Source organism: Sciurus vulgaris (genome assembly GCF_902686455.1).
Source record: "Sciurus vulgaris genome assembly, chromosome: 3".
Classification (NCBI taxonomy): Eukaryota; Metazoa; Chordata; class Mammalia; order Rodentia; family Sciuridae; genus Sciurus; species Sciurus vulgaris.
In genome coordinates, this window is record NC_136463.1 from 64,056,243 (window position 1) to 64,070,027 (window position 13,785).

At 44.7% G+C, this 13,785-nt stretch overlaps 1 protein-coding gene across 10 annotated transcripts in view; it reads right to left on the reverse strand.

Moving 5' to 3' along the window:
- Positions 1-13,785, reverse strand: part of RPH3AL (rabphilin 3A like (without C2 domains)) — a 259,447-nt gene that overhangs the window by 96,399 nt on the left and 149,263 nt on the right. Inside the window, exon 1 of one of the 10 annotated variants that reach the window (XM_079130953.1) lies at positions 4,132-4,234. The exons of 6 other annotated variants lie outside the window; for them this stretch is intronic. The gene's annotated coding sequence lies outside the window, so the exon portion shown is untranslated. Of the gene's footprint in view, positions 1-2,751; positions 3,898-4,004; positions 4,235-13,785 lie in introns of those variants that run through there. 3 more of the 10 variants (XM_079130952.1, XM_079130954.1, XM_079130959.1) reach the window with 3 other exon arrangements.

The following is a 13,785-nucleotide window of genomic DNA, read 5'->3' on the forward strand; positions in this document are numbered from 1 at the left end:
AAACGCAGCGTTCACAGATCAGAGTAGGAGGAGAGATTGTGAGAGGGCTTATTTTTTGAATCATCCTCAAACAATGATTTAGTAATAGATAAACAAGGGTGCCCTATCCATCTTTGCAGCTCCCACTAAGGTTCCTCCTCTTAGGTGGGCCCTCGAAGCCCCCAAGCCACTGCTCAGACTGCTGGACCCTTCTTTGCTGTGTCCTTGGAGGATCAGTCAATCCTGGACACCCCATGACCCATGCCATTGGTGCATCCTGACTCAGTCACAGACCTAAGAGTTTATTATTGTCCTCAGGAGGACAAGAAAGAGCAAATTTTGGGTTCACTGTAACATTCAGTCAACACTCACTAGGCGCTGCTGAGCACCAGGCCCGGGCCCCAGCCACCACAGTGCCATTGCTTGTGAGGCAAAGCCCAGGTTGGTTTCTTTTTTTTTTGTAACCCCTTAAGACTCAGATGGTACACATACAGGAGATCTCACTTAATGCTGTGGGGGCGTTTTGTTTTTGTTTTAAACCCAGGAAAGTAAAATTTCAGGAACCTTTAATGGCCTGAGGCACCCATTCCAGTAGGCCCCAAATCCCTTCCTGTCTCTTTAACTGGAAACCATTTTCTTCTTCCCAGGCCAACATGCTATGCAAAGCCTCCACCAGAAATGAGATGCAAAATATCCTACTTCTTCCCCCTCTCCCTGGAGCTGTATGCTCTGCCCACGCGTTCCCAGAGGCGTAGCTTACTTTTGTTATTTCTGAAAGGTCTGACACAGGGCAGGTAATCAAGGCAGGGACTCCAGAGTAACCAGACTCCTGCCGCTGGTCACTCTGTGAAGGCCCAGGGAGGAGGGCAGCCTCACGGGCTGGCTTCCCACCCCAGAGCAGCCTCCATTTCCCCTGGCACCATGCAGTGTGTCCCCCACCCCATGCTGTCTCTTAAAGTATGATGCACTTTGTGGCTTACGCAGTTCTAGAACCTAGTTGTCATTTAAAAAAAAAAAAAAATACTGGGGATTGAATCCAGGGGCACTTTACCACTAAGCTAGCTATCCCTAGCCCTTTATTTTTATTTTGAGACAGGGTCTCACTAAATCGCTGAGGCTGGCTCCTGCCTCAGCCTCTAAGTCCCTGGGATTACAGGCACATGCCACCGTGCGGGACTTAGAACCTAGAAGTCTTAGTCCCCGTATCAGCAGGGCCAAGCTCTCTCTGACGAATCAGGGAAGGATGTGTGCCGAGCCTGTGTGTCAGTATCTGTTGTTTGCAGGCAAACCGTGGCAACCCCTGGTCTGCAGCTGCATTCCCAGAGCCTGTCTTCAGCTTTGCAAGTTGTTCTTGTCCCTGTGTCTCTCTTCAGGTGGGCTCTCCTTTCTGTGTCTCTCTTCTTTACAGACACTTGTCATATTGGATTAAGGGCCCATCCTACTCCAGAATGATCTCCTCTTAACTGATTACATCTGCAGTGATCCTATTTCCAAAGGCCATATTCTTTGAAAGTACTGGGAGTTAGAACTTCAGCAGATTCTTTGGGGGAGACACTTTTCTTTTTTCTTTTCTAATTTTGTGTGTGTGTGTGTGTGTGTGTGTGTGTGTGTAGTGGAGATTCACCCGCTGAGTTACATTCCCAGCCCTTTTTGTTTTGAGACAAGGTCTCACAAAGTTACCCAGGTTGGTCTTGCACTTGGGGTCCTCCTGTCTCAACCTTCAGAGTAGCTGGTACAGGGCATGAGTCACCATGTCCAGCTTGGGGGGCACATTTCAACCCATAACATGAACTCCATCCAGGGTGTAGGTGAACACAGGTGCAGTGCACACACAGATGATTAAATTGGTCTAAAATGCCCCCGCCTGGAGATCCCACGGACCTGGAGAGGTGTCTAAATTTGGGGACAGGGAGATATTATGGTTGATACAAAGAGAAGATTCAAGAAAATAACCTCCTTTGATTATTGCTTGTCATGGGGGTTCTTAACAAAGGATCTATGAATTTAGATGGGGAAAAATATATACCTTTATTGTCATTAGCCTACAACTGAAATTTTCTATTTCTTTTAGTTATGAGAAATATTGTCTGTCCCTGTGCCCTGGTCATCAAAAGGATAACAGATCTTTCCTATAAACACTAAAGAGTAGCAGATACCTTAAAATATTTACACTCGTCGCTGTAAATATTCAAAAATTAAAATAGTGGACCTACTATAAGGCTGTTTGCTTAACACATCAACAAAGTAGCACATGGATTACAATATCACAAGCTTTCTTAATTATTCTAATCAGTCAATATAATTGGTTTCCTCTGAATCTTATTTGTGAATTTTAAGCCACTATTTCACCATAATGTCAAAAAAGGGTCCATGGCACCAAAAAAAAAAAAAAAAAAAAAAAAAAAAAAGAAAAAAAGAAAGAACAGGAAATGGAATTAGAACTTAGCTAAACAGTTATGGAAATAATATCAAGTCACCGGGGTAAGCAAGTCTTCACTCAGAAAATGCCCAAATTCTTCCAGGGGTTGCCTAGCACCTGGCTGGGGACACACAGTGAGGGTCATTAATTCTGTTTGTCTCTTAATGCAAAAACACAACCTGCTTTCATTTATGTGATTTATGTGGGTCTGGAAAGTTCCAGGCAAACTAAATTTTTGCAAAAGAAATCTGATTCTAGCTCACACCTGGGTGTTGTTATTTAAGAAGCCCAGGAGAAACCTCTCCATGAAGCAGAGACACCTCTAGAAAGAAACCTGACCCATACCTCCTTACCTGCCAGTAGACCCAATCCTCAGGTTTGCTGACAGGGCAGACTCTAGGTCTGGGGAGCAGCTTCCTTAACTGCCACCTCCCCCAGTGGCCTCTGCACAGTCCAGCCCAGCCACCAGCTCTCAGGTGGCTCTCCTGGGACACTGCCAGTTTCTTCTCCATCCTTCTCCCGCCCAAGCCCCTGGCCCTGGCTGTTTGCTTAAAGTCAGCAGCCAAGGCAACCCCCAACTGATTTAGCCTGCTATCTGCAGGCCAGCTGTCCCCTCTCATTCATGGAAACACAAACAGACGGTTTTCTGTTCCAACTCCAAGGTCAAGCACCACACTGCCTGAGAACCAGCTGTCCATTTGCTACACACTCCCTGTGCCCCTGGCAGAGGTTCAGACCCCAAATAAGTGGGGATGCCATCATGAACAACCATTGCCAAGGACTCAGGTGGCAGTGGGGGCCACCTGAGAGTCAGAAAGGGGATCACCCCAGACCAGGGCTTGGTACACAGCAGGTGAACACGGGGAAGGGTCAAACAGAACCCATGGCATCTCGCCAGGAGTTTTCAAGGCTTAAGAGGAGCCGTCAAATAAAAACCACCCCTGCATGTGTGTACTACTTGGCCTGCCCCTGAACTACCAAATCAGGAAGAGAGCAGCCAGCAGCACCAGGTGGTGGCGCCTGCCATGAGCTGACCAACTGGAATCATCATAAGCCCAAGGGTGACATGATGGTCACTGAAGAAACCAACCCTTGAGAGGCATAATCCCTTGCTCAATGCCACAGGGCTGGCACCTAGGGCCTCACTTGACTTAACTTACTGGTCTGAGCCCAGGTGCTTTCTCTCACCTTTTCCTGCCTCCAGTACTTCTGCAGCAAGTACTGCCTAATCGAAGCAAGGAACCAGGGGATTTTCCCCAGCATTTACCACGCGCCCAGCACTCAGGAGTGTGCCAGGAGTTCACAGAAACTGAGTTGGGCAGGAACTGGCCAAAGAGGAATTCTGAGACGGTTCGGGGTTACTTGGGCCAGAGCAACCTGGAAGGGGGGGCGCTGGTGTGGCTGCCTGGGGCAGGCAACAGCTGGGATTGAGGTGCACAGACTGTGAGACTGGCCTGCAGTGCTGCTGACACTGTCCTCCCCACCCCCCACCCCCGCGGCCCACAAAGCAGAGAGACATAAAGGGAGGCGTCTCTGATAAGGTCTGAGATCTTTTTAAGTCAACCCCTGCTCCACACGCTGCCCACCATCTGAACCAGGTACTCACCAGATCTGAGGCACCTTATGATCCTAAGGGTTCCTCTGCCTCTGCTCCCCTGCTGAGACCCAGCCTACTCTGCCTCCAAAGGCTCCACTCTGCTTAGGCGATTTCAAATCAAGCCCATGGTCCTCACCTGGAAGTTCAAGGCCATCCACAAGCTCTACCTTCCATGCCAAATTGGTCTCCGAACAGGAACACTTGGCATCATCCCCCAAGCCTGTGTCTCCGCCCACTCCCCACCCACTGCCTCCGCCTCAAGCAACTGCCCCCTCCCTGGCTTTAAGGTTATTTTTACTTCTTCCCAGCATCTCCCAGTTCAGTGGTTTGTGACTGTGTCTGACCTCTCCCCATGCCCAGATAGGACTCGAAACATGGGACATGGGGAGAGGAGGAGAGTCCAGAACAAAACCTGAACATGTACGGCCAACTGGTTTTCAATAAGGATGTCAAGACTATTCAATGCAGGAAGATTAGTCTTCCAACAAATGCTGCTGGGAAAGCTGGAGAGCCACAGACGGAAGAAGGAAGTTGGACCCTTATTTACATCACCCTGGTTACAAAAGTTAACTTAAAAGAGTTCAAAGGCCTTAATGGAAGAACTAAAACTGTAAACTCCTAGAAAAAAACACAGGGGTAAATCTTCACAACTTCAGATTTGGCAATGATTTCTTAGATAACACCAAGAATATAAGTAAAAAAGAAAAAAAAAAAAAACTAGACTTAATCAAAATTAACTTTTGGGGATCAAGTGATAATATTGAGAGGGTGAATGGGAGAAAATATTTGCAAGTCATATATATGATAGGGTTTGGTGTCTAAAACATATAAGTAACTCTCACAACAACATAATGACAATTTAAAAATGGGCAAGGGATGTCAACAGAGGAGACACATAAGGACCCTGAAATCAACATTGTTAGCTGTCAGGGAAATACAAATCAGAACCACAAGGAGATACTATTTCATATCTGCAAGGGTGGATTTAATCAAAGAAAGGAAGGATAAAGCGTTGGCCAGGACGTGCAGAGAATGAACCTTTGTGCATTGGGGATGGGAATGCAAAATGGTGTGACCACTGTGGGAAATGGTTTGGGAGCTTCTCAAAAAGTTGAACTTAGAATTATGATCCAACAATTCCACTCCTACGTATATATCCAAAAGAACTAAAAACAGAACTGAGCACAGGGGCACACGCCTATAATCCCAGCGACTCAGGAGGCTGAGGCAGGAGGATTGCAAGTTTGAGGCCAGCCTCAGCAAATCACTGAGAATTGTCTTAAAATAATAATAATAATGATAATAATAATTAAGGGTTGTAGCTCAGTGATAGAGCAACCCTGGGTTCAATCCCCAGGACTGAAAATAAAAAAATCCAAAGAATTGAAAACAGGTGTTTGAACAAAAACTTCTGTGCAAATGTTTGCAGCAGCATTATGTTCAATAGCCAAAAGGTGGAAACAACCCAAATATCCATCAACAGGTGAAGGAATTAACAAAATGTGGGATCACCACGCAAGGAATATTATTTGGCCATGAAAGGAAACATTCATTCATGCTACAGCACAATGAACCTCCAGAACACATTATAAGAATCCAGTCACAAAAGACCGTATTATATGATTTCACTTAAATGAAATGATCAGAATAGGCAAATTTATAGACAGAATGTAGACTAACAGTTGCCCAAGGCTTATTGGGGTGAGCTGAAAACAACAGGGTTCTCTTTATGGGGATGAAAATGTTCTAAAACTGACTGTGATGTTCACACATACTATGAACATATTAAAAACCAATGAGAGCAGGGCGCATGGCCCACACCTGTAATCCCAGTGGCTCGGGAGGCTGAGGCAGGAGATCAAGAGTTCAAAGCCAGCCTCAGCAACAGCGAGGTGCTAAGCAACTCAGTGAGACGCTGTCTCTAAATAAAATACAAAATAGGGCTGGGGGTGTGGCTCAGTGGTTAAGTGCCCCTGGGTTCAATCCCTGGTACCAAAACAAAAACAAAGAGCTGGGTGTAGTGGTGCTCACCTATGATCCCAGCTATTTGGGAGGCTGAGGAGAGTTCAAGGCCAGCGTGGGCAAGACCCTGCCTCCCCAAACAAAAAACAATGAATTGAACACTTTAAATAAGAGTAAAGTGTATAGCGTGTGAACTGTATCTCAAAGCTGTTAAAAAAAAAAAAAAAAAAAAAAAAGTGGCAAAATGAAGAAGGAATCTGAGACCTAAACAGCAGCCACACAGGCTGTATCCAGGGCAGGAGGAGCTGGCCACTGACATTTTACTGTCAATTCCCAATAGTCTGTCCCAATAGTCTGGGGACAGATTAACTGCAAATTAACCCTGATTAAAAATAAAAAAACAAACAAACAAAAAACCCAACAGATGGTGCATTTGTGAAAACACTGCATGAGGAGGAAGGAGAGGAGAGGAGAAAGGGGAGGAGCGGAGGGAGAAGCAAGAAAGCAACTGCAGTCAAGTTCAAAGAACCACTAGAATCCAGGAGGAAGGCGACAGGGGTTCTTTGTGTTGCTCTTCAGATTTTTCCACAATGGCTGAAAGCTTTCATTAAAAAAAACTTGCATAATGTGCTGTCAGTGGCTAAAGTTTGAATAATCTGAACAAAGTAGAAGAATACTATTGAATTATAACCCATAAAACCAAATATCTAGTCTATGATATGTGAAAAAATACAGGTGAGGAGACAGTCCTCTCTTATGGGAAAGTTCCAATTAGTAAATGTAGAAGGAATGAAGGAAATAGATAAATCACCGTTAGAACTCTATAGTAGTTAGTGCTGGGCAGGGTGGTACACGCCTGTAATCCCAGAAACTCGGGAGGCTGAGGCTGGAAGATCAAGAGTTCAAAGCCAGCCTCAGCAATGCAAGGCACTAAGCAACTCAGTGAGACCCTGTCTCTGAATAAAATACAAAAGAGCTTTTGGGATGTGGCTCAGTGGTTAAATGCTCCTGGGTTCAACCCCTGGTACCAAAACAAACAAAACATTATAGTACTGATTGTTATGGGCAAGATCCACTGATGGAAGTGAAATTAGTAGGCAGACTTGGAGAAGCAGGATGTTGCAGGGTGTCTCTCCCACCTTTGTATTAATTACAAAGGAAAAACTAGTACCTTTATAGTGAAGGAAACTGGCAGACACCATGTGACCCCAGTGATGGAGATCAAGACCCCCAGGGATAAAACATGGACATCATGAGGCTCCTGATCTGATGCACTGAGGACCCAGTGTCTTTCTGAGGAATTCTCCCCCAAATGCAAACCTCAACCGAATCATGAGAAAATATCAGACAAACTCAAATGAAGGGACATGCTACGAAATAACAGACCAGTCCTCTTCAAAAACATCAAGGTCATGAAAAAGAAATGAGGAGCTAAGGTACTAAATATAACAGGAGAAGCTCAGTAAAGGGCGTACAGGAATTCCCTGGAGCATTTTTGAAATTTTCTGCAAGTCTGAAATTATTTCAAAATGAGAAGCTTTAAAAATCCCCCAAATTTTTCATGATTAAAAAAACTTTATATTATAAAGGTGTGTGTTGTTCGGAATTGCCTATACCAAGAGGCCAAGCGATCTGTCCCCAAGGAGGTGCCTGCAGAATACCCCTTCCCCCACATGAAGCCCTTGAGAAAGAGAGTGGGAAGAGTGGGGGGGCAAGCCAAGACATGACTGTGGGTCTCCCCCACTCCACGGAATCTGGGCTGAAGGGAGCAGGAATCTCTGAGGAAGGAATAAGAGTGGGAACTGTCTATCAAGGTCTTTGCTTATTTCTGAAAAAACAAACAAGCAAATAAATAAATAAATAAGAGGGTTTCACAAAAGGAAAACCAAGTACAGTAATCTAGAATTTCATGGCCAAAATGTAGCCTTGGTTTTATCACGCAATTTGTACTTCTATTGGTTGAAAGTATGTATTTGTATTATTATTTCTTTTTTTTTAAATTTTTTCTTTTAGTTATTAATGGATCTTTATTTTATTTAGTTATTTATGTGATGCTGAGGATCCAACCCAGTGCCTCACACGTGCTCGGGAGCACTCTACCACTGAGCCACAACCCCAGCCCCTCTTTGTATTATTTCTTTTCTTTTCTTTTCTTTTTTTTTTTGCGGTGCTGGGGATTGAACTCAGGGCCTTGTGCTTGCAATGCAAGCACTCTACCGACTGAACCATATCCCCAGCCCTGTATTATTTCTTTATTTCAAGATAGCATCAATTAAATCCTGGATGACATTTGTTGCGGGGGTGAGGGGGTTGCTGGGGACTGAACCCAGGGCCTCATACATGCTAAGCACGTGCTGTATCACTGAGCTACACCCCCAGCCCTGGGTGACATTTTAAACTACTTTCAATCTACGCAGTATCCTGTTGACTAAAAACTCGGTAACTTTTTTTTGTGATTTTTTTTTTTTAATCTCTTCCATCAATGCAATTAAGGAAGATCAACTTTGTCTCGTGACTACTCCATGTTACCAATTTATTCTCCTCCTAGACAATTTATAGTGCTGTCTGTGACCCACAAGGCAGAGCTGAGGCTGATCTGGAAAGAGACACACTGAGTGATGAAGGAACCGTAGTACAGTGTTCATGACCGAGTCTAAGTGGGCAGGCAGGTATTCCCAGTCAAATTCTTTCAATTTGGGTGCATGCGTTTAATTTTTCATAACAAATTATTTTTAAGTGAAAAATATTTTTTATTTGTTCTAATTAGTCATAATAAATTACTCATTTGCGACATTCAACCCATAACCTCAGACACAGCCTTGGTGGGAGAAAACAGGCGGTGAACTTAGGTGGCCTCATTTGCAGAAAAACATACTAGTGCTTGTTCCTCCTCCTCCCAGGTGTCTACGGGTGACAGGATGTGTAAAGGAAGTGGAGGGCCTTCTGTCACCGCACAGGTCTGGGCCTGTGGAGTCTCCATAGAAATACAGTCAGCTTTTCAGGTTCAAATCAAACCGAAAACAGGCAGCAGACGCTGTATTTCTTAGTTCCCAAGGAATTTGACATTGGATGCCTAGGTTGACCAAGCAGGTCCCAACCTGGATGTTCACTAGGTGGCTCTGCCAAGGGGCTGAGGAAATTAATGGCCCTGGTTATAAGTTTAAGTTTTGCATTCTGGCTCTGTGAATTATTTGCTGAGTGACCCTGGGAAACTTCATTCACATCTCTGAGCCTTACTTTGCCTCATCTGTACAATGAGTAACTGCCTACTGGGGCTATTGGAAAGAACAAATTAGATCGGGTACAGAGTCAGGGGGATTTTATCCCCAAAGAGACATCTAGCAATATCCACAGACATTGGGAGAGGTGCTCCAGTTTGCTACCCAGTGGGGCGAGACCAGGGATGCTGCTCCTCCTACAATGCACAGAACAGCCCCTGCAACAGGGAATCACCCAACCTAAATGTGAATGCACCGAGGTTGAGAAACTCTAGCTGGTACAGGTAACACGAGCAGTACAGGACCCATATTGGTGTGCACTCAGGGCAGGACGGTCATCAAAGTCACCATCATCATCATCGTCACCAGCACCATCATCACTATCACCGTCATCACCACCATCAATGTCATTGTAAGTAGCATCATTGTCAGCATCCTTGGAAGCCCCAATACTCAGAAGAGCACAGACAGAAGGCATAAACTAATGTTGCTGTGCTGACTGAAATACCAGGTCATTTCTTTGGGTTAAGGATTACCCTCTTCCAAAATGTGCACTTCTCTGAGGGAGCCAAAGCAGCTGGAGGTGGGGAGGTGGGAGGCAGGTAGGGGGAGTGGGAGTGGAGTACCGTGGGGCACTGGGAGAGGGTCTAAGCCAATGACGATGATACCAGCCAACAGCCTCCTTCCACACTGAGTTCTAAGCATCTCATATGAGTGAATTTATCTGACTCTCTCAACAACCTGGCAGGTCAGTTCAAATAGAGTAACATATCTCCCTTCCCCTACACACTCAACTTCTGCTTCCCTGGCAGGAGGGAGCAGTGGCTTCACAGAATTTACCCCTGACCTCTGCCAGCCCTGCCCCTGCTCTGACCGCTGTACAAGAAGGCACAGTTCTGGTCGGGCGTGGTGGCACACACCTGCAATCCCAGCAGTCAGGAGGCTGAGGCAGGAGGATTGAGAGTTCACAGCCAGCCTCAGCAACTTAGCGAGGCCCTAAGCAACTCGGTGAGACCCTGCCTCTAATTTAAAAAGGGCTGGGGATGTGGCTCAGTGGTTAAGGGCCCTGAGTTCAATTCCCAGTACCAAAAAAAAAAAAAAAAAAAAGGGACGGTTCTGTGTCCACGCTCTAATGGGGGCCTTTTCCTGACCTTCCCTTGCAGTACTGTGGGAAATGCCAGAGGGGCTCCTTTCTGGGCAGTGCAGAGGGCTGGTGGACAGAAGGTGCCTACACTGGCAGAGAAGCCAGTTTCGGGAAAAGGCCACGTGGTCTCTCTGAGAGGGACAGGAGGGTCTGGTAACAGGGCCACACCCAAAAACCAACCCCCAAAACCATCTCCAAAAATGCCAGGAGCTCAAAATGTCTAGAGACACCGTGGAGAGAACTCTGTCCACCTGATCACTTTCTGGCCTTTGTGACTTCTTACCAGGACTCCCTCAAAACAGGAACGAACCCCCTGAAGCTCATCCACACAGAAGCTGCAGCAGGGGTGCCCACACTTGTAGCCAGGCTGCGAGGAAGAGAAGCAGCAGCCCAGGAGACATGGTGGACAGGAGAAGTGGCCAGAGAGTTATGAATGGATGAGTCCCAGGGCTTGTGACAATATGCACACTTATGAAGTGACAGGCAGCCAGCAGCAGGGTCCCTGAGACTGAGAAGGGATGCCTCTTGGAGCATGACATACTCCCCCTGGCACACACACACCAACTCTGTCCTGTAAGGACAGATGGAATTCTAGCAGGCTCTGGCTCTCAAAGACCAGGACACGAGGGAGACACAGAATGTCCCAGGGGAGCTGAAGTTTTGCCTGTTAATTACCACTGACGGAGCACTTACCATCTACAAAACTTGGTGCCAACTGCTTTCCAGAATCATCTCCTTTATCTTCCAAAGCAACCCTATGAGACAGGGGATTTTCCCCTGTCCCTTTTGCTTTGTCTTAAAATATATTTTATTATTTATATATTTATTTAGCAATGCTGGGGATAGAACCCAGAAGCGTTCTACCACTAAGCTATATTCCCAGTCCTTTTAAGTTTTTGAGTCAGGGCTTCACTAAGTTGCCCAGTCTGGTCTTGAACTTGTGATCCTCCTGCCTCAGCCTCTGGGGACCTGGGCTTACAGTTGTGCGTCACTACACCAGGCTGAGATACATTTTTTTTTTTTCTTTTGGTACTAGGGATTAAACTCAGGGGCACTTGACCACTTGACCACTGAGCCACATCCCCAGCCCTATTCTGTATTTTATTTAGAGACAGGATCTCAATGAGTTACTTAGCATCTCCCTTTTGCTGAGGCTGGCTCTGATCCTCTTGCCTCAGTCTCCTGAGCCACTGGGATTATAGGCATGCACCACCACACCTGACTTGAGATACATTTAAAAAAATTTTTTTAAGTTGCTGATGAACCTTTATTTTATTCATTTCTTTATATGTGATGCTGAGAATCAAACCTAGTGCCTCATACATGCTAGGCAAGTGCTCCACCACTGAGCCACAATCCCAGCCCCTGAGATACATTTTTAACATCCTATTTGACAGCAAACTGAGGCTCCGAGAGGTGAATAGCTTAGTCGGTAAGTGGCAAAGCACCGGGATTTAAACTCGGGGCACCGGACCTCCTCAGCATTTGCAGACACTTCCTTACTAAACAGAACAGCGTGTGCTCAGAGGCTTTTCCCCATCAAAGTCATCCCACATACACATGATGAACTTTTTTTTTTCTGTACTATCAAAAAAATTGGTACCATTGAATTAGATCCTAAATGAGGAAGTCATATTTTTTCAAAAGTAAGAAAACATACCATTCAGCTAAAAGTGGGCAAAAGATTTGAAAAGGGGCTGGGGGTGCAGCTGAGGGGCAGAGCTCCGGCTTAGCATGCACGTAGCTCCGAGTTCATTCCCAACACCACACACAAAAAGAAAACACCTGGACAGACAGCTCACCAAAGATGGCAAACAAATGGCAAACAAGCATAGAACAGGTGTTCAACATCATGAGTGATTAGAGAATTACAGATTAAAACAAAAATGAGATACTTCTACCCAACTATTAGTGTTGCCAACATCTAAAACATGACCATGATAACATCAAATGTTGGTGAGGATGAGGAGCCACAGGAACCCTCATTGACTGCAAAGTGGTGCAGCCACTATGGAAAGCAGTTTCTTACAAAACTAAACATAACAGCAGTCCCCCTTATCTGTGGAAGATACAGTCTAAAACCTGCAGTGGATTCCTGAAACCTCACATATACTATCAAACTCGACATATACTATGCTGTGTTCTAGAAATGCATAAACTTTTAATAAAGTTTAATTTACAAATTAGACACAGTAAGAGGTAAATGACAATAATTACTAAATAAAATAGAACAATTTTAAACAATATACTGCAATAAAAGGTGTGTGAGTGTGTTATATCTTGTTATATCTGTTTCTCTCCCTCTTTTCAAATCTTTTTTTTTTTTTTTTTTTTGGGTGCTGGGGATTAAACCCAGGGGTGCTCTACCACTGAGCTACATCCCCAGCCCTTTTTATTTTTTATTTTGAGACAGAGTCTAAGGTCTAAGTCGCTGAGGCTGGCCTTGAACTTGTTATCCTCCTGCCTCAGCCTCCCAAATTGCTGGGATTACAGGTGTACTCTACCACACCCAGCCCAAATATCTTAATTCTTCATTGCACTACAGTAATATTTTTGGACCATGGTTGACCAGGGGTAACTGGAAATAGAAAAGAAAAAACATGGATAATGGGGAACTATTGTATTCTTACAATATGATCCACAAATGGTATGGAAACGAAAGTTATGTCCACAGGAGAACTAGCACACTAACGTCTTTAGCAGTTTTATTCATAACTGTGGAAACTTGGAAGCAACAAGATTTCCTTCAACAGGAGAATAAACAAAATGTGGTTTATCTCTACACCAAAATATAATCGGCACTGAAAAATGAGCTAGTGACACTTGTTCGGGCTGAGATTCCATTATTGGTTTCATCTCCTCTGCTCTGGCTGGGAAGTGATTCGTCTTTGCTAAACGAGAAAGAGAAAGTGGAATCTATTTTATCCTATTAGTCCACTTTGAAGTAAAGTCGCCATGGGACAACTTGGAACATTAGACTCTGCTGCTGACTGCATCTTTATTTCATTGAACTGACAATAAAGTAACTGACGTTTAACACACTGTGCATAAAAGAAGTAGCAAAACAAATAAACCTACCATGGAAAACATAGTGTCTGGGGGTTTTTTGCTTTTTTTATTTTGTTCCCCCCCTGATAAAGGCTTGAACATATAGAGGGGTGCTCTACCACCAAGCTACACTCCAGCCCTTTTTATTTTTCATTTTGAAACAGGTACAGGGCCTAAATTGTGGAGGCTGACCTCCAACTTGTGATCCTCCTGCCTCAGCTTCCAGATTTGCTAGGATTACATGTATGCAGTTGTCTTGAGAATTACAGAACCCTGCTTCCTTCTCTCATTTGAGAAGTCATAGTGGTAAAAACCAAGACATATGTTTAATCACAAATTATCTCTTTTATGTAAAGGCCTATATGATCAGTTATGTTATATAATAAAGGATAAAGTGTTTTCAAAAAATTTTTTTTTG